Here is a 27,638-nt window from a genome sequence, read left to right on the forward strand (position 1 = left end):
AATCCGAAAGAATTTAACCCCTTCCCACACTTAAGATCTTGCAATGCCCTCATTTACAAGAAATCAGTAACAATTTAAATTATTGAGGGTGATTTGTGTGAAAATGATTAAATTTTACCAAAGTTTCCAAACATATTTGTGTTTGTGTTGAATGATAAATGGTGCACATCATTTGTTCATTCCTTCTCGTTGTTATTTCACATATATTTTGCATCTTGTCGTCAAAATTAGTTGCTTTTGCTGAACTTAATGCCAGTATTTGAAAATGCGTTGTTTTACCCTGTTGTGTACATAAGATAAACTGCAAACATATATACATATTTTTGAAGTTTGGTATATTACCCCACATTCAAAAATTATTAAAATCTAATAATAAAAGTTAGAAAATTTAAAAACTATTACAATATTAACATAAGTATTAAATGTATTAACATTACAAATAATAAAATAAATAAAAAATTAAGTAGACTAGGGATGATACTGATACCAGAAGGGGTTCCATGCATAACCATATGTGCTATAAAATGCTTCGGCTGGGTTATACGTAGGATACGGTGGTTGGATCTCTATAGAACAAGGAGGGAATATGGGCGATGGAGTAGGAATATAGTTTCTACCTATATGTTGGCAATAAGCTATGATTTGGTGTTGATGAACTTACCAATCTTCAAATGCTCTATGTCTAGCATTTTCATACTCTTGTGAAGCTATAAACCTTTGCATTTCTACCATTTCATTTCCCCTCCTACATTACCTTGCTGTTGGTTTCTCTCAACCTGTGGATGTCTACCATTATATCGTACTGCGGCGTTATTTCGCTTCTTCAAAACTTTCGCACCATGGTATACATTTAAACCTATTGTATCTTGGGGTTCTAGTTCTTCGATTAGTAATCCCCCCGACTTATATCCACACCGAGATATTCAGCAATCAAAGTAATAAATATACCACCTCCTATTATGCTATGCGGTCTCATCCCCCTAACCATAGCTGATAAATAATAACCCACACAATAAGGTATACTTACAGCGCTTTGTGGGTCTCGAATACACATGTGGTAAAATAAATCCTGTTCATTTACCTTTTCCTTGTTCTTACCTCGTTGTGTAATTAAATTGGCTAAAAACCTATGAATTACTCTTAATTCAGCTCTATCTATATCCAAATAAGAGTAATTTCCCCCTTTAAATCGGTGATGGCTAGTCATTTGACTCCATACACCATGCGTATCAAAATTTTCGTCTATCTTTCTACCATTTAGTATCAACCCTCTACAATCGGCAGATGCTAGCTCCTCAGGCGTATATATACGTAAAGCCTGAGCCATGTCTAGTAAAGACATGTGGCGCATCGAACCTCCTAACAAAAATCTAATAAAAGATCGATCGGTTAAACTAGCTACCCGATCATTTAATTCTATACTACACAACAATTCTTCACACCATACTTTATATACAGGTCTACGCATGTTGAATAACCTTACCCAATCGTTAAAAGTAGAATTAGCATATCTCTGTGCAAGTAATTCCCTAATTGGCCCGGCCAATTCTACAGCTTCTAATGGTCCCCATTCTATGACCCTAGGTACTTCAACAGCTTTAGAATGAAGAGTATGCAAATCCCTTTGGTATTTTGGATAATCTATCCAAAGTCTGTCAAATCTCAGGTTCGGGTGCAAATCTTCCAAGTGCATATCAGAAAATGTCATGACTGGATGAGGTATATCTTGTTTGTAGTAGTTATCCACCTCCTGTTGTTCCGTATTCTCAGCAGGAGCATTGCGAGCTTGGGATGAAGATTCACTCCTTTCAGTCTGCAAAACACATCAAACACAATTTTTGTGCATCCAAATATGCATTAGTGTCAGCAAAATCATCAATCAAAATAATTACAATGACATGATCAATTTATATCAAACTTAAGCTCATTTTCATATTTTCATCAAATCTACACTTTTTCAAATTAGCATATACGAAAATGTTCGCCAAGTTCATAAGCATTCAACTCAAATAACATGTCAAAATAATCATTACTAGCAATTAAACAAGTTTCAAATGACAATATCTCTCAAAAATCAAGTTCATGAATTTTAAACTTGAAAAAGTCCACTTTAATTCTCAAAATCATGTTTAGGCTCAAAGTTTGGATCATTTAACTACCTAAACATGTTACACTACTTAATTTAGCAACAATTCATGACAAAAATCGGCCATAACCTGTTTATATCAAAAACCCCAAATTGCTCAAGAACACAAACCCTAGATTACTCAAAATTTGAAGTTTAAGGCTTCTAATCATGTTAAATAGCATCAATCTAGGTTATACAAGCATAATACATAAACAATTTAAGCATAATTACACTAAAAAGCATCAAAATCAAATTGGGTATAAAATTGCTCAAGAACACTAATTTTCGGATTAAATGGTGTTTAGGTGTAGAAATTTACCGTTTTTCTTGAGTAATTCCTTGATAGCATCCTTCTTAACATGATTTTAGTAAAAGATTTGATGATTAACGGTGAAAAATTGTGAATTTGGGAGGGTTTTCTCGGGTTTTTTCGCAGTATTTTCGCAGTTTATTTTTGTGTTGTGGTGTGTGGACTGAGCTGATTACGTTTTTATTTTTTCTGGGTTTTGGTCCCTCCGCGAATCGCGGTGTTTGACCCTTCAAACTCCGCGAGTCGCGGAGTTTGTATTTTTTTTATATATCTTATACTAATTAAAACAATTAAGTAATTAATTTTAAAATTTTGTTTCACTTGTTATTTAGGACGAGGTCGTTTCGGATCGATGTCCTAGTCCGTCCTTCAACAAAATTTTAAAATTTGTCTTTTGTAGCGATTGTTTTAAAAGCTAAGATTTTTGGGGGTTTTTTTTTTTTGGCTTACTTTAATTCAATAAGATTAAAAATAATGATAATAAAAGTTCTCGTCCTTCCCTCGAGTAAAGCAATTTCGGTTCAATGACCTAGTCTTCAACTTACGACGAATTTTAAAAATCATATTTTTAACTTAATGAGATAAAGTAAATTTTTTTTTTTAAATTCACACCAACTTAAATTAAAGATACATAAAATTCAAAATTAATATTAAAAATTCACACTAAACTTAAAATTTGAAATACATAAAATTAAAAATTCATATTTTAAAAATTAAAAATTCACACCAAACTTAATTTAAAAATTCATATTATAAATTCACACCAAACTTATATTAATTTTTCAAATATTTACAATTTTAAATATATTGTTTTTACAAAGTTTACAATATTAATTTAAGATTTATATATTAATTTTAAAAACATGGTAAAAATAAAATTAAAAATCTTTTTGGCTTTTTATCCCACTTTAATCAATCAAATATTATCAAAAATATGCGCCCCTCTTTTCGGTAAAGTAATTTCGGTTCCATAACCTAATTTAACTCATGACGAATTTTTGAAATATTTTGGGTTGATTGATTAAAGATATTTATACCTTAAGAATAAACGTTAAATTTCGCAGTGATGTAATAAATTTTTGTATGATATCAATAATTTCGGTCGCCAAACCTAATTTTATTTAATACCAATAGCGAACAAATTAGCGTTTATTATCAAAAGGTTAAAAATAAAAATAAAAACAAAAAAAACTGTACAGACTTACCTGTGAGATAGTATTCTTAGTTATATGATCTATCCCATTCATAAGATAGTCGGTTTAATTGGTTTTCCATGGCTACATAGGCGTAACCTCGAGCATTCAGTGTTTTTTCTTCTAAACATATGAACGGCCCGTCTCTGCATAAAGTAACAAATTCGGTATTTGAATAGGTTTGATTATTTGAACATTTACCTCCATGTGACCATTTTCCGCATTTGTGACATCTTTCTAGGTGTCGTGCTCTTCTTTTCGCTGCGGATTTTGATTTTCCTTTACCAAATTGTGACTTATTATCTTCGCATCTGGATTCTTTTCTTACTCCGTCCAATCTTTCTCTGATTACTGATACTATTTCACTCGAAAGTGTGTCATTATTACGTTTAGTGATCAAAGCGTGTAGCATTAGACCATGGTTTAGTTCACAGGCAGTCTTCATTTCCTAAAAAAATAAAAATTCAGAATGGGGGAAGAAGACTAGTTCTTTAGGGTCTGCTAGGGAAAGACCATTCGGGTTCCATTTTCGAGAACTACATGAAAACAGACAATCTAACTCTAACAGAAATACATATTATCCTTTAAAGACTTGATTCTCCCGACACTTAGTTAGCTGTGGTATCGAAATTGTGATTAACTTCATTGTCGAATTCCATCGGACTATCTATGTAGTGTTTAACTCTGTGACCATTAACTTTAAATTCAATCCCATTTGAATTTATTAATTCTATCATTCCGTATGGGAAAACTCTTTTGACTATGAATGGTCCAGACCATCTTGATTTCAATTTTCCAGGAAATAGCTTGAATCGTGAATTGAAAAGAAGAACTCTGTCTCCTTCTTTAAATTCTTTTAAACTTCTGATTCTTTTATCATGCCATTTCTTAGTTCTTTCTTTATAGATTAACTAATTTTCATATGCTTCATGTCTTAATTCTTCTAATTCGTTTAGTTGACTTAATCGTAGACGTCCAGCTTCATGTATATCAATATTACATGTCTTCAAAGCCCAAAATGCTTTGTGTTCAATTTCAACTGGAAGATGACATGCTTTTCCATAAACAAGTCTAAAAGGTGTGGTTCCAATTAGAGTTTTGTAGGCTGTTCTAAAAGCCCAGAGTGCATCCTCTAATTTAATGGACCATTCCTTCGGATTTGATCCTACGGTTTTCTCTAGAATACGTTTTAAAGCTCGGTTGGTATTTTCAACTTGTCCACTTGTTTGTGGATGATATGCGGTGGAGATTTTATGAGTTACTCCATATCTTTTAAGAACTTTCTCAAGTTGATTATTACAGAAATGAGTACCCCGATCACTTATTAAAGCTTTCGGTGTTCCAAACCTTGCAAAAAGACGTTTTAAAAAGTTGACTACAACTCGTGCATCGTTAGTTGGGAGAGCTTGTACTTTCGCCCATTTAGATACATAATCAATGGCAACGAGAATGTAGAGATTATTATGAGATTTTGGAAATGGACCCATAAAGTCAATACCCCAAATGTCAAATACTTCACATACTTGGATGACATTTTGTGGCATTTCATCACGTTGACTTATTTTTCCGGTCCTTTGACAAGCATCACAGGATTTGCAAAGAAGGTGTGCGTGTTTGTAAATTGTAGGCCAATAGAATCCAGCTTCATAAACTTTTCTTGCTGTTTGTTGTGGCCCATAATGCCCTCCTGTTGGTCCTGTGTGACAATGGTTTAAAATTTTACTAGCTTCATCTCCAAATACACATCGGCGTATTATTCCATCTGGACAACTTTTAAACAGATGTGGATCTTCCCAAAAATAGTGTTTTATATCACTAAAGAATTTCTTTCGTTTTTGGTACGATAATCATTTTTCAAGGAATCCACAAACTAAGTAGTTTGCATAGTCTGCAAACCATGGAATTTCATTATAATCTATCTTCAATAGATATTCATCAGGAAAGTTGTCTTGTATGGCCGATTCATTTTGAACTTCTAATTCGGGATTTTCAAGACGAGAAAGATGATCAGCGGCGAGATTTTCTGCTCCTCTTTTATCTCGGATTTCAATATCGAACTCTTGTAAGAGTAAGATCCAACAGATTAATCTTGGTTTAGCATCTTGTTTCGAAAATAGGTATCTAAGAGCAGAATGGTCGGTATAGACCACCGTTTTTGCTAGAACGAGATATGAACGAAATTTGTTAAAAGCAAAGACAATAGCAAGGAGTTCTTTTTCAGTAGTTGTATAGTTCGTTTGTGCTCCTTGTAACGTCTTACTAGCATAATATATAGGTTGAAATCATTTTTCAATCCTTTGTCCTAAAACGGCTCCCATTGCAAAATCACTTGCATCGCACATTAGTTCAAACGGTAGATTCCAATTTGGTGTTATCATGATCGGCGCATTAGTGAGTTTCTCTTTAAGAATATTAAAAGATTTGATACATTCATCTGAAAAGATGAATGGAGCATCCTTTTCTAGGAGTTTATTCATAGGAGTGGCAATTTTAGAAAAATCTTTTATGAAACGTCGGTAAAAACCGGCATGCCCTAGAAAACTCCTAACTCCTCTAACATTGGTGGGATGTTGAAGTTTAGCAATTACATCTACTTTAGCTCTATCCACTTCAATTCCTTCTTTTGAAATTTTATGTCCAAGAACGATGCCTTCTTTAACCATGAAATGGCATTTCTCTCAATTAAGTACTAGATTTGATTGTTCGCATCTAATAAGCATTCGTTCCAAATTAACTAGACATGATTCAAATGTATCACTGAAGACTGAAAAGTCATCCATGAAAACTTCCATGCATTCTTCTATCATGTCGTGAAAAATCGCCATCATACACCTTTGAAAGGTTGCAGGGGCGTTGCAAAGTCTAAATGGCATGCGTTTGTAAGCAAAAGTACCATAAGGGCACGTGAATGTGGTTTTCTCTTGATCTTCGGGTGCTATTGGAATTTGAAAATATCCAGAAAAACCATCAAGAAAACAATAGTAACTATTTCTGGCTAATCTTTCCAACATTTGATCAATGAAAGGTAAGGGAAAGTGATCTTTTCTGGTGGCGTCATTTAATTTTCTATAATCAATACACACACGCCATCCTGTTACAGTCCTAGTAGGAATAAGCTCATTTTTTTCATTTGTAATGACCGTCATGCCACCCTTCTTAGGTACGCATTGAACTGGGCTTACCCATGGGCTATCAGAAATTGGATAAATTAAACCTGCATCTAGCAGTTTAATAATTTCTTTTTTAACTACATCTTTCATATTAGGATTTAGTCTTCGTTGGCGTTGCACATACGGTTTATGACCTTCTTCCATAAGAATTTTATGTGTGCAATACGAAGGACTTATTCCTTTAATATCATGAATCTTCCATGCAATGGCTGGTTTATGAGCTTTCAACACAGAAATGAGTTGTGATTTCTCATTTTCAGTAAGAGAAGACGATATTATTATAGGTAATTCAGATTCACCATGTAAATAAGCGTATTCCAAATGGTTTGGAAGTGGCTTTAACTCTAATTTTGGAGGTTCTTCTATCGTTGATTTGTATCGATATCTGTCTTCTTCTTTTAGCATTTGAATTTCTTCTGTTGTTGGTTCATATCCATTAGCTATAAGTGTAGCTAACATTTCAACTTCATCAATTGGTTCAGTTTCTTCTCCTAAAGAACATTCTCCTGTTCCTTATAATTCTGGAAATTCTTCTAATAATTCTGCATGTGAATCTATAGTTTGAATATAATAACAGGTATCATCTGCAGATTGCGGTTGTTGCATTGCTCTATCAACTGAAAAGGTAACACTCTCGTCCTCTATACTTAGGGTCAGTTTCTTACCGAACACGTCTATCATTGCTTTAGCCGTGTTTAAGAATGGTCTTCCTAATATGAGAGGAACTTGAGAATCTTCTTCCATGTCCAGAATAATAAAATCTACTGGAAATACTAAAGTACCAACTTTAACTAGCATGTTCTCCATTATCCCTCTAGGATATTTTATTGATCTATCGGCTAGTTGTATGCTTATTCTTGTTGGTTTCAATTCTCCAAGGTCTAGTTTAGTGTATAGTGAAAACGGCATTAAATTTATACTAGCACCTAAGTCTGCCAATGCTTCTATTGAACTAAGACTACCCAGAAAACATGGAATTGTAAAACTTCCTGGATCAGATAATTTTTCTGGTATCTTATTCAACAGCACTGCTGAACAATTAGCGTTCATGGTAACAGCCGAGAGTTCTTCCATTTTCTTTCTATTCGTGATCAGATCTTTCAAGAATTTAGCATATCTAGGTATTCCTGAAATCACATCAATGAAAGGAAGATTTACATTTATCTGTTTAAACATATCCAAGAATTTGGATTGCTCGGCTTCAAGTTTCTCTTTCTTCATTTTACTCGGGTAAGGAAGTGGTGGTTGGTATGGTTTAACATAAGGTTTAGCCTTAACTGTGTTATTTTCATTAACCTTTTCAACTACTGGTTTTTTTCCTTATCTTGTTCAGGTTGTGGTTCTTGTGGAGTAGGAATAGCTTCATCAGAAGTTACAGGTATTTCAGGTGGTTTAAGTGTTGTACCACTTCTTGTGGTAATGGCTTTAGCTGTTTCATTCCGGGGGTTAGCATTTGTATCACTAGGTAAACTTCCCGGTTTTCTTTCACCTATTAACCTTGCTAGATTACTTACTTCTTGTTCCAGATTTTGAATAGAAGCTTGTTGATTTCTAAATGCTTGAGCATTTTGTTCATTGGTTTGTTTTTGAGATGTGAAAAACTGCGTTTGAGTTTCAACTAGCTTCGTCATCATATCTTCTAAATTCGGCTTTTTATCATCGGGTTGTGGTGGTTTGTTTTGAAAATTAGGTCTTTGCTGGTTGTAAGTATTGTTAGATACTTGTTGATTGCTAGGACCTTGTTGGTTGTTGTATGGAATATTTCGGTTATAGTTCTGAATTTGATTGTAAATAGGTCTTGGCGGTTGATAATTATTCTGATAATTATTTCCAGGCCTTTGGTTTATGTATGAAATATTCTCTCTTTGTTCCATTGTTAATTCAATACTGAGACAATCTTTTGTCAAATGTGGTCCTCCACACTGCTCACAACTAATTCGTATTGAGTGAATATCCTTAGTCATCTTTTCCATTCGTCTCTCGACAGCATCTATCTTTGCGGAAATGGAATCTAAGTCCTGGCTAGAATCGGCTCTAGCTGCTTTAGATGATCTAACGATATCTTTTTCTTGGTGCCACTCATGTAAGTGGGAAGCAGTGTTATCAATAATTTTATAAGCATCAGTTTCGGTTTTCTTCATAATGGAACCACCAGCTGCTATATCTATGTCTTTCCTTGTAGTGATGTCGCATCCTTGGTAGAATATTTGTACTATTTGGCAGGTATCTAAACCATGTTGCGGACATCCTCTTAATAACTTTCCAAATCTTGTCCACGCCTCATATAGAGTTTCATTCGGTTTCTGTGTAAACGTAACAATTTCTCCTTGATGTCTTACGGCTTTAGATGCAGGAAAGAATTGTTTAAGAAAATTTTCAACTAAAACGTCCCATGTATCAATCGCCCCTTCAGGTAACGATTCCAACCAATCTTTGGCTTCTCCCTTTAAAGTCCAGGGAAATAACATGAGATATATCTGTTCATCCTCCACTTCTCGGATTTTAAATAGAGTGCAGATCCTATTAAAGGTACGAAGATGTTCATTTGGATCTTCCTTCGGCGCACCACTAAATTGGCATTGATTAGTCACCATGTGTAGAATTTGTCCTTTGATTTCATAATCTGGTGCATTAATGTCTGGATAAGTAATTGCGTGACCTTGGCCAGTGCGTTTAGCTCTCATTCGGTCTTCCATACTTAAAGGTTCCAGATTCTTCATAATTGAATTTGTTGAATCCGAATCACTAGAGGATTCTGATTTAATGGTTCGTTCCTCAACAATCTCTGTTTGAATGATTGGTGGTTTCGGAGGAAAATTTAATGGTTCAGGATCTATGAATCGTCCCTGAATATTCTCCGGATTCTCAATTGTGAGGTCGGGTTCAAAAAATGGATTATCGGAAATTTGAATTGGAGTACTTGGTTGACTGGATGACGATTCTAAAGAAAAATCAACGGCGGTAATATTTGCTAAATGTCTTGATCTAGTTACAGGTGGTGAACGTACAAAAGGTGGTGAACGTCTTGCTCGGTGCATTCACTGAATATCCTATTAGTTTTTAAAAAGGAAAGAAAAATTATATAAGTTATCCAATTAATAGACTTTTCTGATTTTGCCCACGTTTCGAATAGCCAAAAGATGCAGCAGAGGGGCATGATTCGTTTGGTCTCAATATAATTGAGTACTGTTTGGCTCCAACAACCGGGTCCACGTACAAATCCAACTATTACTACGAACCAGAAAATTTTGATGTCTATCAATTTAACCACTTAAAATAAATTTTCGTAATTTTAAGAATTTTAGATAAGAAGTAGAATAAAAATCTATGTCCTAAAAATTAGAATAGCGAGAAATAAGAAAGAAAAAGAGCGCGTCGAAAAAGGTCGAAAAAGAAAATAAAAATTGAAAAAGGCGTTGAAAAATAAGAAATAAAAAGAGTGACTTATAAAATTTAAAACATTCGCCTAACCCAACCTTATTACTACCACTAACTTAAAATTATAATCGCAAATTGAGATTACTAATTGGAATGATAATTGATACATAGGAAAAAAAACGTCGAGAAATAAGAAAATAGCGCGTCTAAACTTAAAAAGGAACTAAAAATTTAAAACTAAAAGTTGCGTCTTAAAGCTTACAAGTAAAACTATATCCCAAATGGAAATAACTTAAAAAGGTACTAAAACTTAAAAAGGCGTCGCAAAATTCTAAAGCACCTAAATCTTAGTCTAAAGAAAAAGCACTTAAGGGATTTTACGGCAAGGCCTAAAAATCTAGAAATAAAAATAACTATGGCAAAAACTATGAATTAAAACTAAATACGAGCGAAAAATACAAAAGTTACGCTAAAACTATTAAAAAGGGACAAAATATAAAAATATATAAAAAGTTGTAAAAATTACAATTTTTATAAAAATATTATTTTTATATTATTTATTTTATTAAACTATTAATTTTATATTTTAATTAAACTAATTTAACTAAAATACAATTTAATTTAAAAACTTAAAACTAATTATAATAATAAATAAGTAATTAGGGTTAATAATAATAAATAAATAATAATTACCCCGTATTTAATGCTGATTAGGGTTTCTGTCGGCGTGTCAGAGTGTCTCCGCGAGTCGCGATATTCGAAGATTTAAACTCCGCGAGTCGCGGGTTTCCAATTTTGAGATGACAGGTTGATTAAAATTCGACGCGTTTTTTTTTATATTCTGTTTTATATTTTCTGTTTAAATAAAAATATTTATATAATAAAAACTTATATTTAAAAACTAAAATAAAAATAGAACTACTTTATAATTTTAAAAATATCTTAAAAATAGATTAAAATATATATTAAATTTTTTTTTCAGTTTTTTTTATGTTTTAAATAAAAATATTTAAATAAAACTTATATTTTTATAAAATAAAAATAAAGAAACTTTATAAAACTTAAATATTTAACAAAACTTAAAAAATATATAAATTTTTGTTTTCTTTTTATATTTTCGAATAATTAAAAACGTATTTTTACAAAAGTGAATTTTAATAAAAGTAAACTAAAAATAAAAATCTTTTTTTTATTTAGCGTTGCGCTTCCGGCTTTTAAGTTTGATTGTTCCCCGGCAGCGGCGCCAAAAATACTTGGTGTTATGCGAGGTGTATATAAAATAGCTTATATTTTTACAGGAAAAACTATTAAATACGATACAATTTTACACAAGATATTTATTTATTTAGAGAATGGATATACTTAAACCTTGCTACAACAATTATAGGCAGTGTACCAAATCGTACAGTAGTGTAGTTTTTAGTAAGTCCGGTTCGTTCCACAGGGAATCTTTTAATCAAAGCTTAACGCTATATTAGTTTTATTTTATAAAAATACAAATATATATATAAGTAATATTATTATTATAAAGGAGGGTTTTTACCGTTTAATGACCGGTTTGTTGATTTTAAAACTTTAGTCGCAGTTAAAACCTAATGTAAAATATTAAATAAATAAAAGACTTAATTTAAAGCGTAAAGTAAATAACGATAATGAAATTGCGATAAATAAAAGTGCGATAAAATAAAATTGTGATAATTAAAAAGTACGATAATTAGAAGTGCAATTAAATATAAAATAAAGGAAATTAAATATGAAATAAAAGAATTATGCTTATTTAAACTTCCGTAATCATGATGTTTGACGTGTTGATTTTAGTTTTATGCCCATGGGTTAATTGTCCTTTGTCCTGGATTATTTAATATGTCCGTCTAGTTTTTGTCCATAACAGTCCATCAGTCATAAATATAAAGTGCGAGTATCCTCATCAAATTATCCTTATACCCGAAGTTAAATATTCCAACTAATTGGGGACTTAAACTGTAACAAGATTTTAATACTTTGTTTAATAATTACACCAGGTTATTGACTGCGTGTAACCCATGGTTTTAATACTTTGTTAACAATTATGCCAAGTGTCCTTGTACATAATTTCACCCCTGTTTTAATAATTCTAGTGGCTATTAATCCATTCCCGTGTCCGGTTAAATGAAAGATTATTCGTACATATAAATACCCCGCCCATCGTGTCCGATCGAGTGTATATGGTTATTTAGAGGGACGTCCAATTGTAAATCTTTATGTTAAAATTAACAAACTATCATTTAGTTAAACAAATATAAAGCCCATTAATAGCCCATAGTCTAATTTCCACAAGTGTCGTTCTTTTGTCCAAACCCCAATTATGGTACAAAGCCCAATTACCCAATTTTAGTAATTAGCCCAACATCATGATTACATCGGATTAAATAAGCATAATAATAACTTAGCTACGAGACATTAAATTAAAAAGGTTGAACATAACTTACAATGATTAAAAATAGCGTAGCGTTACACGTCAGGTTTGTCTTTTAATTCCAGCTCACAAAGGTTTGTCTTTTAATTTGCCGACGTTTTATAAATATATTATAATATATATATTAATTTTAAGAATTAATTATATATTATATTATATTATATTTATATACATAGTTAACTTGTAATTTAATATCTTGTACTTTGCGTTTTGAATCTTGTACTCTTGTAATTTCGAGACGTTTCTTATCAATAATTTGAACCTCTTTGATTGTATTTTGTACTTTTGAGCTTTTTGGTCGTTTGCGTCTTCAATTCGTCGAATCTGTCTTTTGTCTTCACCTTTTAATATTTAAACAAATATCACTTGTAAATAGAACATTTGCAACTAAAAGCTTGTCTTTCTTGGGGAATAATGCTATGAAATATATGTTCGTTTTTAGCATTATAAGTATTTCATTGTTAATACACTTAATAATATATTTACTTATCATTTAACATCATTAACCGAGTGTATCAATATCTTAATATGATTCATATGTACCTAGTAAGACGTTGTTATAATGATAATCGTTATATATATCGTTTTCGAGTTTCTTAAATTAATAGTCTCATTTTTATGTATATAACTCATTGTTAAAATACCTAATGAGATACATACTTATAATAAAATCATGTTAACTATATATATAACCATATATATGTCATCGTATAGTTTTTTCAAGTTTTAACGTTCGTGAATCACCGGTCAACTTGGGTGGTCAATTGTCTATATGAAACCTATTTCAATTAATCAAGTCTTAACAAGTTTGATTGCTTAACATGTTGGAAACACTTAATCATGTAAATATCAATTTCATTTAATATATATATAAACATGGAAAAGTTCGGGTCACTACAGTACCTACCTGTTAAATAAATTTCGTCCCGAAATTTTAAGCAGTTGGAGGTGTTGACGTATCTTCTGGAAATAAATGCGGGTATTTCTTCTTCATCTGATCTTCACGCTCCCAGGTGAACTCGGGTCCTCTACGAGCATTCCATCGAACCATAACAATCGGTATCTTGTTTTGTTTAAGTCTCTTAACCTCGCGATCCATTATTTCGACGGGTTCTTCAATGAATTGAAGTTTTTCATTGATTTGGATTTCGTCCAACGGAATAGTGAGATCTTCTTTAGCAAAACATTTCTTCAAATTTGAGACGTGGAAAGTGTTATGTACAGCCGCGAGTTGTTGAGGTTGTTCCAGTTGGTAAGCTACTGGTCCGACACGATCTATAATCTTGAATGGTCCAATGTACCTTGGATTTAGTTTCCCCCGTTTACCAAATCGAACAACGCCTTTCCAAGGTGAAACCTTAAGCATGACCATTTCTCCAATTTCAAACTCTATATCTTTTCTTTTACTGTCCGCGTAGCTCTTTTGTCGACTCTGGGCGGTTTTCAATCTTTGTTGAATTTGGATGATTTTCTCGGTAGTTTCTTGTATTATCTCTAGACCCGTAATCTGTCTATCCCCCACTTAATTTCAACAAATCGGAGACCTGCACTTTCTACCATAAAGTGCCTCAAACGGCGCCATCTCAATACTAGAATGATAACTGTTGTTGTAGGAAAATTCTGCTAACGGTAGATGTCGATCCCAACTGTTTCCGAAATCAATAACACATGCTCGTAGCATGTCTTCAAGCGTTTGTATCATCCTTTCGCTCTGCCCATCAGTTTGTGGATGATAGGCAGTACTCATGTCTAGACGAGTTCCTAATGCTTGCTGTAATATCTGCCAGAATCTTGAAATAAATCTGCCATCCCTATCAGAGATAATAGAGATTGGTATTCCATGTCAGGAGACGACTTCCTTCAAATACAGTCGTGCTAACTTCTCCATCTTGTCATCTTCTCTTATTGGCAGGAAGTGTGCTGATTTGGTGAGACGATCAACTATTACCCAAATAGTATCAAAACCACTTGCAGTCCTTGGCAATTTAGTGATGAAATCCATGGTAATGTTTTCCCATTTCCATTCCGGGATTTTGGGTTGTTGAAGTAGACCTGATGTTTTCTGATGCTCAGCTTTGACCTTAGAACACGTCAAACATTCTCCTACGTATTTAGCAACATCGGCTTTCATACCCGGCCACCAAAAATGTTTCTTGAGATCCTTGTACATCTTCCCCGTTCCAGGATGTATTGAGTATCTGGTTTTATGAGCTTCTCTAAGTACCATTTCTCTCATATCTCCAAATTTTGGTACCCAAATCCTTTCAGCCCTATACCGGGTTCCGTCTTCCCGAATATTAAGATGCTTCTCCGATCCTTTGGGTATTTCATCCTTTAAATTTCCCTCTTTTAAAACTCCTTGTTGCGCCTCCTTTATCTGAGTAGTAAGGTTATTGTGAATCATTATATTCATAGATTTTACTCGAATGGGTTCTCTGTCCTTCCTGCTCAAGGCATCGGCTACCACATTTGCCTTCCCCGGGTGGTAACGAATCTCAAAGTAGTAATCATTCAACAATTCAATCCACCTACGCTGCCTCATAGTCAGTTGTTTCTGATTAAATATGTTTTGAAGACTTTTGTGGTCGGTATATATAATACTTCTGACCCCATATAAGTAGTGCCTCCAAGTCTTTAATGCAAAAACAACCGTGCCTAATTCCAAATCATGCGTCGTATAATTTTGTTCGTGAATCTTCAATTGTCTAGACGCATAAGCAATCACCTTCGTTCATTGCATTAATGCACAACCGAGACCTTGCTTTGATGCGTCACAATAAATCACAAAATCATCATTCCCTTCAGGCAATGACAATATAGGTGCCGTAGTTAGCTTTTTATTCAATAACTGAAATGCTTTCTCTTGTTCATCCTTCCATTCAAATTTCTTCCCTTTATGCGTTAATGCAGTCAAGGGTTTTGCTATTCTGGAAAAGTCTTGGATGAACCTTCTGTAGTAACCAGCTAGTCCTAAAAACTGGCGTATGTGTTTCGGAGTTTTCGGGGTTTCCCACTTTTCAACAGTTTCTATCTTTACCGGATCCACCTTAATACCTTCTTTGTTCACTATGTGACCGAGGAATTGAACTTCTTCCAACCAAAATGCACACTTTGAAAATTTAGCGTACAATTCTTCCTTCCTCAATACTTCTAACACCTTTCTCAAATGTTCACCGTGTTCTTGGTCATTCTTTGAGTAAATAAGTATGTCATCAATGAAAACAATGACAAACTTGTCAAGGTATGGTCCACACACTCGGTTCATAAGGTCCATGAATACAGCTGGTGCATTAGTTAAACCAACCGGCATGACCATAAACTCGTAATGACCGTAACGTGTTCTGAAAGCAGTCTTTGGAATATCATCTTCTTTCACCCGCATTTGATGATACCCGGAACGTAAGTCAATCTTTGAATAAACATACGAGCCTTGTAGTTGATCAAATAAGTCGTCGATTCTCGGGAGTGGGTAGCGGTTCTTGATGGTAAGTTTGTTCAACTCTCGGTAGTCGATACACAACCTGAATGTACCATCTTTCTTCTTGACAAACAAAATCGGAGCTCCCCACGGTGATGTGCTTGGTCGAATGAAACCACGCTCTAAAAGTTCTTGTAATTGGCTTTGCAGTTCTTTCATCTCGCTGGGTGCGAGTTTGTAAGGAGCACGAGCTATTGGTGCAGCTCCTGGTACAAGATCTATTTGAAATTCAACGGATCGATGTGGGGGTAATCCCGGTAATTCTTTCGGAAATACATCGGGAAATTCTTTTGCGACGGGAACATCATTGATGCTCTTTTCTTCAGTTTGTACTTTCTCGACGTGTGCTAGAACAGCATATCAACCTTTTCTTATTAGTTTTTGTGCCTTCAAATTACTAATAAGATGTAGCTTCGTGTTGCCCTTTTCTCCGTACACCATTAAGGGTTTTCCTTTTTTTTGTATAAAGCGAATTGCATTTTTGTAACAAACGATCTCTGCTTTCACTTCTTTCAACCAGTCCATACCGATTATCACATCAAAACTCCCTAACTCTACTGGTATCAAGTCAATCTTAAATGTTTCGCTAACCAGTTTAATTTCTCGATTCCGACATATATTATCTGCTGAAATTAATTTACCATTTGCTAATTCGAGTAAAAATTTACTATCCAAAGGCTTCAATGGACAACTTAATTTAGCACAAAAATCTCTACTCATATAGCTTCTATCCGCACCCGAATCAAATAAAACGTAAGCAGATTTATTGTCAATAAGAAACGTAGCCGTAACAAGCTCCGGGTCTTCCTGTGCCTCTGCCGCATTAATATTGAAAACTCTTCCGCGGACTTGTCCATTCGTGTTCTCCTGGTTCGGGCAATTTCTAATAATGTGGCCTGGTTTTCCACATTTATAACAAACTACATTGGCATAACTTGCTCCGACACTACTTGCTCCGCCATTACTCGTTCCGACACCATTTGTTCCTTTCGTTCTATTAACCCCTGGTTCGTAGACCTCACACTTCGCCGTGTTATGACCATTTCTTTTACACTTGTTGCAAAATTTGGTGCAGAACCCCGAGTGATACTTTTCACACCTTTGGCATAGCTGCTTCTGATTATTGTTGTTGTTGCGGTTATTATTGTTGTTAAGATGATTGTTGTAGTTACTGTTGTTGTTGTTGTTGTTGTTGTTGGGCCGTTTGTTGTAATTGCGATTGATGTTGCGATTATTGGGATAGTTGTTGCGATTATTGTTGTAATTGCTGTTGTTGTTGTATTGGTGATTCTTATCACCGTTTTCCTCCCACTTTCTTTTGACTTGCTTCACATTGGCCTCTTCAGCAGTCTGTTCTTTAATTCTTTCTTCAATCTGGTTCACTAGTTTGTGAGCCATTCTACATGCCTGTTGTATGGAGGCGGGCTCGTGTGAACTTATATCTTCTTGGATTCTTTCCAGTAATCCTTTCACAAACGCGTCGATCTTCTCTTCCTCATCTTCGAACGCTCCCGGACACAATAGGCATAATTCTGTGAATCGTCTTTCGTACGTGGTAATATCAAAAAATGGGTTTGTAACCCTCTAAGTTCTATCTTGAGCTTATTGACCTCGGTTCTGGGACGGTACTTCTCGTTCATCAAGTGCTTGAATGCTGACCACGGTAGTGCGTACGCATCATCTTGTCCTACTTGCTCTAGATAGGTATTCTACCATGTTAACGCAGAACCTGTGAAGGTATGCGTAGCGTACTTCACTTTGTCCTCTTCAGTACACTTACTTATGGCAAACACCGATTCGACCTTCTCGGTCCACCGTTTCAATCCGATCGGTCCTTCGATTCCATCAAATTCCAAAGGTTTGCAGGCAGTGAATTCTTTGTAGGTGCATCCTACACGATTTCCTGTACTGCTAGATCCAAGGTTATTGTTGGTATGTAGCGCAGCCTGTATTGCGGCTATGTTTGAATAGTCAAATGGAACAAGTTAATCATACAGAATATTAAGAGTAGTTAATAGTATTTCGTAGCATAATATGAACTCATTTATAAAAGCTTTTTCTTCATATTAGCATTTTATAAGTTTAAATTCGGGTAGTACCTACCCGTTAAGTTCATACTTAGTAGCTAATATACAATTCAACTACTACAATTCTATATGAAAAACTGATTATAATAATATTTCGCGTTCAAACTTTTATACAATATTTTACGAACTTACAATACCGCTTATTTTACTTAAAGCATGAAATATAGCACACAATAACTTTGATACAAGATAGTTGTGAAGATAATTCTAGCTAGTACACAAGTCGTTCAGCAAAGGCAATAAAGACACGTAATTCATACGTCCAGAAACAAGTCATGCATTCTGGTTTTACTAGGACTACTTCCCATCCTTGGTCTTGTGGAACATAACCATTATGGCCGTTGATAAGACAGCGTGTTGTAACATCGTCAAAGGGACGAGGGTTACGTAATGACCAACAGTCTCGTAATAACCTAAAAACCTCATTTCTTACCCCAATTACCGACTCCGTCACTTGTGGGAACGTTTTGTTTAATAGTTGTAGCCCGATGTTCTTTTTCTCACTTTGGTGGGAAGCAAACATTACTAACCCGTAAGCATAGCATGCTTCTTTATGTTACATGTTAGCCGCTTTTTCTAAATCATGAAGTCCTATATTCGGATACATTGAGTCAAAATAATTTCTTAACCCGTTGCGTAAAATAGCATTTGGGTTCCCCGCAATATATGCGTCAAAGTAAACACATCGTAACTTATGGGTTTCCCAATGTGATATCCCCCATCTTTCAAACGAAAGTCTCTTATAAACCAAGACATTCTTGGAACGTTATTCGAATGTTTTACAAACTGATTTTACCGTAAATAGTTGTGCCGAAGAATTCTGACCGACTCTAGACAAGATTTCATCAATCATGTCTCCGGGTAGGTCTCTTAAAATATTGGGTTGTCTATCCATTTTGTGTTTTTATACTGTAAAATAGACAAGAGTTAGATTCATAAAAAACAATACTTATTAATACAAGCAATTTTTACATATATCATAAAGCATAAGCACACTATATTACATATATTACACCACACGAATACAACTATCTTATTCCGACTCGCTCGTTTCTTCTTCTTCGGTTTTGGTTCGTTTTGCCAAGTTTCTAGGGATATATGATGTTCCTCTAATACGAGCTGTCGTTTTTCACAACGGTTTAGAAAAACCTGGTGGTTTAGAGGTTCCAGGGTCATTGTTACAACTTAAGGGCTTCGGGGGTTGACGATACATATAAAGTTCATCGGGGTTGGAATTAGATTTCTCTATTTTTATGCCATTTCCCTTATTATTTTCTTTTGCCTTTTTAAATTCAGTTGGGGTAATTTCTATAACATCATCGGAATTCTCGTCGGAATCCGATTCATCGGAGAATTGGTAATCCTCCCAATATTTTGCTTCCTTGGCGGAAACACCATTGACCATAATTAACCTTGGTCGGTTGGTTGAGGATTTTCTTTTACTTAACCATTTTATTATTTCCCCCACCGGTTCTATTTCCTCCTCCGGTTCCTCCTCTTCCGGTTCTGATTCTTCTTCCGATTCTGATTCTTCTTCTGGTTCTTCTTCGGGAACTTGTGAATCAGTCCAATATATATTTGACTCTTCGTTATTATTAGGTGAGTCAATGGGATTTGTGCTAGAGGTAGACATCTATCACACAATATCAAACATGTTAAGAGATTAATATATCACATAATATATACATGTTAATAATATATAGTTTCCAACAAAAATGTTAAGCAATCATTTTTAAAGAAAACACGGTCGAAGTCCAGACTCACTAATGCATCCTAACAAACTCGATAAGACACACTAATGCAAATTTCTGGTTCTCTAAGACCAACGCTCGGATACCAACTGAAATGTCCCGTTCTTATTGATTAAAAGCGTTCCATATTAATTGATTTCGTTGCGAGGTTTTGACCTCTATATGAGACGTTTTTCAAAGACTGCATTCATTTTTAAAACAAACCATAACCTTTATTTCATAAATAAAGGTTTAAAAAACTTTACGTAGATTATCAAATAATGATAATCTAAAATATCCTGTTTACATACGACCATTACATAATGGTTTAAAATACAAATATGTTACATCGAAATCAGTTTCTTGAATGCAGTTTTTACACAATATCATACAAACATGGACTCCAAATCTTGTCCTTATTTTAGTATGCAACAGCGGAAGCTCTTAGTATTCCCCTGAGAATAAACATGCTTTAAACGTCAACAAAAATGTTGGTGAGTTATAGGTTTAACCTATATATATCAAATCGTAACAATAGACCACAAGATTTCATATTTCAATACACATCCCATACATAGAGATAAAAATCATTCATTTGGTGAACACCTGGTAACCGACATTAACAAGATGCATATATAAGAATATCCCCATCATTCCGGGACACCCTTCAGATATGATATAAATTTCGAAGTACTAAAGCATCTGGTACTTTGGATGGGGTTTGATAGGCCTAATAGATCTATCTTTAGGATTCGCGTTAATTAGGGTGTCTGTTCCCTAATTCTTAGATTACCAGACTTAATAAAAAGGGGCATATTCGATTTCGATAATTCAACCATAGAATGTAGTTTCACATACTTGTGTCTATTTTGTAAATCATTTATAAAACCTGCATGTATCCTCATCCCAAAAATATTAGATTTTAAAAGTGGGACTATAACTCACTTTCACAGATTTTTACTTCGTCGGGAAGTAAGACTTGGCCACTGGTTGATTCACGAACCTATAACAATATATACATATATATCAAAGTATGTTCAAAATATATTTACAACACTTTTAATATATTTTGATGTTTTAAGTTTATTAAGTCAGCTGTCCTCGTTAGTAACCTACAACTAGTTGTCCACAGTTAGATGTACAGAAATAAATCAATAAATATTATCTTGAATCAATCCACGACCCAGTGTATACGTATCTCAGTATTGATCACAACTCAAACTATATATATTTTGGAATCAACCTCAACCCTGTATAGCTAACTCCAACATTCACATATAGAGTGTCTATGGTTGTTCCGAAATATATATAGATGTGTCGACATGATAGGTCGAAACATTGTATACGTGTCTATGGTATCTCAAGATTACATAATATACAATACAAGTTGATTAAGTTATGGTTGGAATAGATTTGTTACCAATTTTCACGTAGCTAAAATGAGAAAAATTATCCAATCTTGTTTTACCCATAACTTCTTCATTTTAAATCCGTTTTGAGTGAATCAAATTGCTATGGTTTCATATTGAACTCTATTTTATGAATCTAAATAGAAAAAGTATAGGTTTATAGTCGGAAAAATAAGTTACAAGTCATTTTTGTAAAAGGTAGTCATTTCAGTCGAAAGAACGACGTCTAGATGACCATTTTAGAAAACATACTTCCACTTTGAGTTTAACCATAATTTTTGGATATAGTTTCATGTTCATAATAAAAATCATTTTCCCAGAATAACAAATTTTAAATCAAAGTTTATCATAGTTTTTAATTAACTAACCCAAAACAGCCTGCGGTGTTACTACGACGGCGTAAATCCGGTTTTACGGTGTTTTTCGTGTTTTCAGGTTTTAAATCATTAAGTTAGCATATCATATAGATATAGAACATGTGTTTAGTTGATTTTAAAAGTCAAGTTAGAAGGATTAACTTTTATTTACGAACAAGTTTAGAATTAACTAAACTATGTTCTGTGATTACAAGTTTAAACCTTCGAATAAGATAGCTTTATATGTATGAATCGAATGATGTTATGAACATTATTACTACCTCAAGTTCCTTGGATAAATCTACTGGAAATGATAAAAATAGATCTAGCTTCAAAGGATCATTGGATGGCTTGAAAGTTCTTGAAGCAGAATCATGACACGAAAACAATTTCAAGTAAGATTTCCACTCGAAATAAGATTGTTATAGTTATAGAAATTGAATTAAAGTTTGAATATGATTATTACCTTGTATTAGAAAGATAACCTACTGTAATTAACAAAGGTTTCTTGATCTTGGATGATTATTTGGAATGGATTTAGAAAACAAAATATATTAAGAGTACAGAATATTAAGAGTGTATCAATATCTTAACATAATTAACCGAGTGTATCAATATCTTAATATGATTCATATGTACCTAGTAAGACGTTGTTATAACGATAATCGTTATATATATCGTTTTCGAGTTTCTTAAATTAATAGTCTCATTTTTATGTATATAACTCATTGTTAAAATACCTAATGAGATATGTTAACTATATATATAACCATATATATGTCATCGTATAGTTTTTACAAGTTTTAACGTTCGTGAATCACCGGTCAACTTGGGTGGTCAATTGTCTATATGAAACCTATTTCTATTAATCAAGTCTTAACAAGTTTGATTGCTTAACATGTTGGAAACACTTAATCATGTAAATAACAATTTCATTTAATATATATAAACATGGAAAATTTTGGGTCACTACAGAGAGGATGAACCAGCCGCACTTCATCTACGGAAGAAAAGATTGATGCATATGGTTATGCACCTGAAAAACCCTCGGAAACTGAGTAAACGTTTAACACGTAGCTGTGCTAATTCCTTTAGTGTTATTATTACTCAAAATAATTTGGTAATTCCTTTCAAAGTAGCAAATTTTGTCACAGCTCCAGCAAGTCAACTCCGACTCTTCATCCGAAACAACCTTAATATAACCTTGATATATATGCGTACTCTTTATATTCCACCATATTATCATCAGCATTTAATCATCTAAAAACACAATTCTCCTGAAACCACCTCGGGTTGATAACCGATGACCCAGATCCGTTAACTTTGAAAATGCTGACGATGCAGCATGTTGTAGATGTTCTGAATGGTCAAAAGTTGATGATAAAGAATGGAGTATTGGAAACACTCAATAGAAAATTTAGTACCGAAGAGCGGATTATGCGAAACTATGAAGGAAGCCGTGGACAAATCTCAAAGAATAAGTTTGACTTCAAAGAATCCAAATAATTCAATGCCTGCTGAAGTCTTGAGTGAATATTTTGCTCCTTACTCTAAACACTTGCGGACAATAGTCTCCATCATCCTCTGATTTTAGATATTCAAAGATATTATCGTATCTTTCATTATAAATATCCTCGATATTTCTGAATATATTTTCATAACTAATCTTATCTGAAATCATTTATCTCTTGAGCTATTAGTGTTACATCAAATGAGAAACTATTAGTTTCTATATTCTGCGAACCTTCGAATTTAAAATATGAATGATTATGAAGTAGTGTTGGAAACTGATGCATGGGTTAGTATAATATAATAACGCTTGGCCAACGTGATTATATTACAGTAAGTCATGCTTAGTTTCTAATGAAATGTGATGATGGTTCACAGTAGATTATACCATCATCATGTGTCATGTTACATAACTCTTTCATTCTACATAACCTCCGAACATATCAAGAAGAATATATTCTTGATAGTGCTATCCTCAGTAATTTTGATAAATTTGAAAATCAAATCATGCTATCACATTCCTTCATGCTTAGAACATTATACTCATTCGAAATTCTATATCTACGAATTCTGGACCATTATTCGCTTGACTTGAAGTCGGGAAGAGAAAATAAAAGCATCGAGCTTCAAAATATAACAGAGAATATAAAGCCCGATAACAACACATAAATTACAAACCGTGTATGTCAATGTTTATCGCAACATAAAGACACGGGAGAATTAAAAACACTATAACCCCAAGGGCGAAGTAAAAGAAAGTAGATTCCTCTTGTGGAAGTTGGAAAAGGAGAATGAATGTTGCGATAGTAAGGATGAGGACAAGGATAAGAACTGGATTAAGCATTTTCACAATTGTTTGAAAGTATGGATCGAGAAAGAAAGAATTGGAGGGGTGAAAATAATGGAACGAAAGAAGTTCATTTATAGAGAAGATATCAGACAAAGCAATCGAGACAGATAATCGCATTAAATTAAAGAGGATCCTAATTTTCCATAAATCCCGAAGAATCAAATCCTATAGATTTCCAAGATTTTCTTTTAAATTCGTTGAATTCCAGAATTCAACAGTGACTACATCAAAAGTTAAAACGAACCTCTATTTACTCGTACGCTTCGAGTAATTCAATTATTTTATCAATGTTACTCAATGTTGATAAAACCCTATTTTGTCAACTCCTAATCGTCATGAAAACATTCTTATTGCTAACCATGACGACCTCACTCAAATTTCGGGACGAAATTTCTTTAACGGGTAGGTACTGTCACGACCCGAAAAATTTCGACTAATTTTAAATCAAACTTTTGATATGATTTAATATCTTTGACACGATGAGCGAAGTTTGTAATGTTGAGTCTAGAAAATTTTGAAACAATGTCCATATATTCAATTGACCTTCGACTGTTCTCGACGATTCACGAACCATTACTTGTAAATAGATAGGTATATATATAGATAGGTAAATATAAATAATTATATATAAGAAATTGTTATATGCAATTGTTGATATACATAATATGTAAATTAATATAAGATATAATGAAAATTTATTATATATAAAGTATACTATATATATATATATATATATATATATATATATATATATATATATATATATATATATATATATATATATATATATATATATATATATATATATATATATATATATATATATGTGTGTGTGTGATTTCTAATTTATTTAGCGAATGACAGTGACACTCATTTATTATTCTATCAATATTAAACAAGTTAAAATCGAACTTATATGATTTTAAAATAAACGGTGATACAAAAATGAGCTTTATAAATTTTAGGCTTGCTAAAAAAAAATATAATTTTAAATACACTATGATAAATTTTATTACTCTATACATATTATTTGAATGTAAAAACTCACACAAATATTCATTCCACATGCTATTAATTTCGATCAGTATCACTATATATATATATATATATATATATATATATATATATATATATATATAGTATTATATATTATTATTAATCATTATTATTATTTCTGTATATTAGAGTGTCGGCAAGCAGAGACAACCAAGTCTCACATGGATACCTTATTCCATGATTTTCAACTTACAAACAAAATGGTTGTTTTCCTTTTAAAAAGCGAGCTTATTTCTCTAATTGTTGCTACAGTGACTTTAAATTTATATACATATATTGAATCTGCATACTTAAATTTATATACATATATTGAATCTGCATAATTGAAAGCCGCCATCACTCCAACACCACCATTCACCTCCGGGTTCAACAATCGAAAACCGAACACCCATCACCAACAAGACCATTACTAAACTTGTTATGTCTTGTGTGATTATTCGATGAGATCATGACCATCACCCTCATCAAACCACTTACAACACCCACATACTATTACATATCTTTGTTGCTATTTTCTTTTCAAAACAGACCCATTAATGACCAATACTACTGATACTTACTTGTCTATGTTATCAATCGAACACCATCTTAAATAGTTTTGTTTCTATTTCCGGTCCAATTACAACTACCATGAACACCGGTTGTCACCACCATAGCCAACCCTAACCACCACAGACCCCTCGTACCACCACCTTCTTCGTAAACCACAATCATCACCGAAGACAACAATCGAATAAAACGCTGGTGTAACTGTTTTCTTCTTCCATTTCTATCCCGATTAAGGACTCCATCAAGACCACCTAGGTTCCACCATTAAACCACCATAATAGGCTGCATATCACTGTTTTTGTTTCGATCACAGTAAGCCCATCAGATTGCTACAATACCCCCGTTAATAAGGAAACAGGGTGATTTTGTTGACCGTTTAAAGTTTTGTCAAATTGAGGTAAGAAATGTAACTTTACATCGTGTATCAATTTCACAAGACTAATCGATACAAGTGGGACAAGTTATATTATTGTGGCTGACAAAAACAAATGTAGAAGAGTTGGAATTATTTTGGATTTCGGTTCCTCTACTTGGGCCGTAAACCCTTATTACCTTTTGGGTCGATTAAGAGTGGGCCGTGATCCTTTAAACTGTTGGGCCGAGTTCCTTTACTACTTGGGTCATTAGATTGTTGGGCCGAAAAGGTTAAATATAGTGATGATATTGGTGATGAACGTGAATATTGATGGTTACGAAGACATAATGATTATCAAGGCGATTAATAAATAAAAGAATGGTGATAATTATGATGATGACGATGGCATTATGTGATGTTAATCGTGATGGACTGAATGTTGATGATACGTTAGTAATAATAATGATTTTGATGATGAAGTATTAGGAAAATAATGATTGAGTTGGGAAGTTAATTAAATGATGATAAAGAAGAAGAAACATAAATAATGTGGGTCATAAAAATAAAAGTTCGTATTAAATCAGAAAATAGAAAATGGATAAATGGTTAAGAGTGTTTGTGCTTAAGCGAGAAGTTGTGGGTTCGAGTCCTGTCTGGGGGCAGTGTTTTTAGGAAAAAGCTTTAAAGGTAGTAATCACTTTTATTATTATTATTATTATTATTATTATTATTATTATTATTATTATTATTATTATTATTATTATTATTATTATTATTATTATTATTATTATTAGTAAAATTATTATAATTATTAGTATCATTATTTTTATCATTATTATTTAAATTATCATTTTTATTAAAAAAAATAATTATTGTTTTTATCAAAAATTGTTATTATTAATATTATCACTATAATTCTTATTGAAATTATTAGTATTAATAACAATACTATTATCATTATCTTTATAATTATAATTATTACTATTGAAATTATTTTAATAAAAGTTTAACATATTAACATTAATGATTTACCTTTTAAATTTACAATAGTAATATATATTAATTAATTACTTCAAATATTGAAAACAAATATATATAAGTTAAATATTAATATAACAAATATCTATATGTATAACATTTGAAATAACGAATATATTGATAATTTAAATAAGTAATATATTATAAATTTAATACATAACAAAATTTTGTTAATAGTTACTATATGTATTAATATATATAACTGATATAGGTTCGTGAATCCGAGGCCAACCATACACTTATTAAATGTCGTCATATGTATTTTTACTACAAAATACAGTATGGTGAGTTTCATTTGCTCCCTTTTTAATTGCTTTTGTAATATATATTTTTGGGCTAAGAATACATGCGCTGCTTTTATAAATGTTTACGAAATAGACACAAGTATTTAAAAATACATTCTACGTTGAGTTGTACCACTGGCATACTTCCCTGTAGCTTGGTAACTACTATTTACATGGGTATTGTAAATGCGAATCATGTTAATAGATCTATCGGGCCTGACAACCTCAACCGGACTGGACGACCAATATTCAACGGTTGCACAGTACTTCGTTTCGGTGACTACACTTGGTACGGTGTAGTGA

The sequence above is a fragment of the Rutidosis leptorrhynchoides genome, chromosome 11 (assembly GCF_046630445.1).
Source record: "Rutidosis leptorrhynchoides isolate AG116_Rl617_1_P2 chromosome 11, CSIRO_AGI_Rlap_v1, whole genome shotgun sequence".
NCBI lineage: Eukaryota > Viridiplantae > Streptophyta > Magnoliopsida > Asterales > Asteraceae > Rutidosis > Rutidosis leptorrhynchoides.